The sequence below is a fragment of the Babylonia areolata genome, chromosome 25 (genome assembly GCF_041734735.1).
Source record: "Babylonia areolata isolate BAREFJ2019XMU chromosome 25, ASM4173473v1, whole genome shotgun sequence".
NCBI classification, from domain to species: Eukaryota; Metazoa; Mollusca; class Gastropoda; order Neogastropoda; family Buccinidae; genus Babylonia; species Babylonia areolata.
This window is the reverse complement of record NC_134900.1, coordinates 31,240,921-31,244,869: the sequence shown is the minus strand read 5'-3', so window position 1 is coordinate 31,244,869 and position 3,949 is coordinate 31,240,921. Positions and strand designations below refer to the sequence as shown.

The window sequence follows — 3,949 nt, the reverse complement described above, 5'->3', positions numbered from 1 at the left end:
CCAACGCGCTTAGTCAGGCCTTGAGAAAAAAAAAAAGATAAAAAAAAAAATCAACGAAAATAAAAAAAAAATAGAAAGAAAAAGGAAATAGAAAAAAAAAAAAGAAAAAAAGAAAAAAAAGGCCTCAGTGTAACTGAGTTGCACATCCACAAACATGTCTGACCTTTCAGACGGAATTACCTTGAAAACAACACAACAAGGACAACAACAACAACAACAACGATAGTAAGGCATTAATTATATATACATTCGATTCTTCTCCCACTCCTAACCCCTGACCCCTACCAAATGAAAGTCGCGGATTTAGACTTACTCGCAGATACACAGCAGATTTCTTACATAGTGTTTTATCAGTAGTGCACCAACATAAACAACACCTTATCAACTTGTGATTCCCGACTTTATAATACACGCTATCAAGCTTGCCTATTGTACTGATAATCATAATGCCTAATTAAGAGACCGTACTTCTGTTGTTGTTGTCGCTGTCTTTTTATCTTTCATTTTTGTATTCTTGTTTATATTTCAAATAAATTTTAAACTCTCTTTATGGATATAAAAATTATAGATAGCTTGATAGATAGATAGACTTACATGTATGTAGAGTCCAACCAACTCTTGTACTGGCGATCCTCAGTGGCAACCCGGCCCGACTGTGACCCGGCAGGCTTTGTGAAACCCCGTAAAACTCAGTGACAGCAGAATCTAATAATCTCAGAGAGTTTTGGATATTAGCTGACGGCACAGCGGACAACTGATTCAAGATTAGTCTCAGCTGACAACGACACTGGCTAACTCGCGCGTCAGTTCTGTCATTCAGTTTTTATACAGGCTCAGCCCTCTCTCTTATCAATTTTTTTTTTTTTTTTTTTTGGTCCCTCGCAGTCACAGTCACATTGCCAGTAAGAAAGAAAAAAAAAAAAAAAAAAAATCAGTCCAACCAGTCTCGGTTTAATTTCAGCAATGAATTTACGGCAACAACCGTACGTATATGTACACACACCCTTTAGTTCTGAACAACTTGATGCTCTTTATTCCACCACACGGTGACAAAGCCAAAGTTAACACGATGTTGCAACCCGGACAGACCGAGTTGACGTCACAATCTACTCATCTACATGTCCACTCATCACTGCGACAGCTGCTGACGTCAGTGAGGGTCACATGTGTTTGGGGGGTGTAAGTTATTTTTGGTAGCCCCCGTGTCCAGAAATAGAATGACTTACCACGCATGCCGGGGTTTCGCTCAGTTGTTAAATCCGTGCAAAATGTGTCGCCGGCATGCGCGTCAAATCGGGGGCATAATGGTGGAACGAACGTACCTCCATGGTAGCGAGTGCGTATGAGCAGAAAAAAGAGAGACAGACACATATACAGACAGACAGACAGACAGACAGACAGGAGGGGTTTGAGGGGTGGGGGTGGAGGGGGATGGGGCCGGAGGTGGGGGGTAGGGGGGAGTGGGGGGGCGGGGGGGGGTACGAGAGAGAGAAAGCGATATCGACAGCGCATTCATTGAACTCAACAGAACTGAAATGAACTGAATGTCCGTTTTAATGAGGGAAGTGGAAAAGCATACATGCTTCTATGCACGAAGTCCTCAGGGCAGAGAGAGACAGAGACAGAGAGGGAACAAGAGAGAGAGACAGATAGAGACAGACAAATAGAAAGACGGACAAACGGACAGAGAGAATGAGCCGGAGAGACAGAGATACTCTCCGAGAGACAAAGAGACAGAGACAGACAGACCGAGAGACAGACAGAGAAAGAGAGAGAGAGGGTAGAAATGTCATATCCAAATTTTGGTCACATGCACATGGAAACCGTGACGTGTGAAAAGAGTGAAAAGTCATGTTAACAAACAATGCGAGAGAGCGAAAGGTACTAGGGGCGGATGGGGGTGGGTGGGGGGAGGGAGTTGGGGGGGGGTAGGGGGCTGGAGGGGGGTGTGGGGGAGGGGGAGGGGGGAGGGGAACATGGGTGAACTAACAACCTAGTAGCGCGGCTTGAGGACGAACTGTGAAAATAGAAAACATAACAAAAGACAATAAGTTTGCCGGTTTTTTTTTTTTTTTTTTTTTTTTTACAGCCTATCCCTGTTTTCAAAATGAATCATCTTTCCTCGACATTACAGTCCTATTGTTTCATCTCCCCCCAATCCCCCACCCTTCTGTTTACCATCTTATTGAAGCCTATTTCATTTCCTTTTGAAAGCGTCTTGTGTGTGTGTGTGTGTGTGTGTGTGTGTGTGTGTGTGTGTGTGTGTGTGTGTGTGTGTGTGTGTGTTTAGATGTGAGTACTTATGTGCGTGTTATGTGAGTGCGTTTGCACTGTGGTCTGTGTGCGCATGTGTGGGTGCGCGCTTTTAACTGAAAAAAAATGTGCCGTGTGTGTGTGTGTGTGTGTGTTGTCACAGTGTGTGTGTGTGTGTGTGTGTGTGTGTGTGTGTGTGTGTGTGTGTGTTTAGATGTGAGTACTTATGTGCGTGTTATGTGAGTGCGTTTGCGCATGTGTGGGTGCGCGCTTTTAACTGAAAAATTTGTTTTTTAATTGTGCCGGGTGTGTGTGTGAGTGTGCGTGTGTGTGTGTGTGTGTGTGTGTGTGTGTGTTTAGGTGTGAGTGCTTATGTGTGTGTTATGTGGGTGTGTTTGCACTGTGGACATGTGTGGTTGCGTGTTTTTTTTTTTTCTTTTTTTTCTTTTTGTCTCTAAGAAGACTGAAAAAAAAAAGGAGTTCCTTTTTATCTTCACTTGAAGCAGATACAATAGTGTTGCGTATCTGGATCAGTCCGTGCGGGTCACCAGTCTGTCCAAAACAATCATGCAAGGCACCATCGAGGGCGGGAGACGAAGAGGAAGACAGCGGAAGAACTGGCATGAGAACATCAAACAATGGACCGGACTCCATACACGCGAGCTGCTGCCGGCGGCTGCTGACAGAGACAGATGGAGAAGGGAGGTTGCGTCTGCGGTCCGCACGTTTCCCCCAACGACTACTTTGTCGTCATGGGCCTGAGGTGAGGTGAGGTGCGGGTCAGTCACGGCGGCGTCACAGCTGGCAGGTGGCCTTGTGGCGTCATTAGCAGAAACCCGCTGAGCAGTGCCTCGAGAGTGGCCGGGGACGTGAATATAATGCTGAACAACAAGGGCGAAGATGAGGGAGAAGGGCGAACGTGAAAGCCGGAGAGAGGGAGAGAGAGAGAGAGAGAGAGCGATGGAGGGAGTGAGAGAGAGATTGAGTGAGTGAGAGTGGGAGACAAGGCGAGAGTGAGTGAGAGAGAGAGAGAGTGAGAGACAGACACAGAGTTAGATATATATATATATATATATAGAGAGAGAGTGTGTGTGTTTGTGTGTCTGTGTGCGTCAGTGTGTATGTGTGTGACAGAGTGAGAGAGAGAGAGACAGTGAGTGAGAGAGAGAGAAAGAGAGAGAGAGAGGCGGGGGGGGGATAAACAGACAGGAGAGAGGGAGAGAGAGAGAGCGATGGAGGGAGAGAGAGAGAGAGACTGAGTGAGTGAGTGAGTGAGAGTGAGAGAGAGTGAAAGTGGGAGACAAAGCGAGAGTGAGTGAGAGAGAGTGAGAGACAGACACAGAGTTAGAGATATATATATATATATATAGAGAGAGAGAGTGTGTGTGTGTGTGTGTGTGTGTGTGCGTCAGTGCGTGTGTGTGTGTGTGTGTGTGTGTGTGTGTGTGTGTGTGTGTGACAGAGTGAGAGAGAGAGACAGTGAGAGAAAGAGAGAAAGAGAGAGAGAGAGAAAGGCGGGGTGGGGGGGGGGGGATAAACAGACAGACAACCAGACTGACCTTGCACAAGAGAAAAAAACCCCCACCCAAAACGTGAAAAAAGGCTACCTACTGATATAGAAGCAGACACTGTATTGTGTGAGAACGAAACAATTGTAGTTCGAGTGGAAAGAGGGAGAGAGACAGAGATGGAGCGA

General features: G+C 46.0%; 1 protein-coding gene across 1 annotated transcript in view; it reads right to left on the bottom strand.

Annotated features, from left to right (window-relative positions):
• Nucleotides 1-759, bottom strand: part of LOC143299785 (plasma membrane calcium-transporting ATPase 2-like) — a 169,681-nt gene extending 168,922 nt beyond the window's left edge. Inside the window, exon 1 of the mRNA XM_076613201.1 lies at nucleotides 595-759. The gene's annotated coding sequence lies outside the window, so the exon portion shown is untranslated. The remainder of the gene's footprint in view (nucleotides 1-594) is intronic.
• Nucleotides 760-3,949: the final 3,190 nt, after the last annotated feature.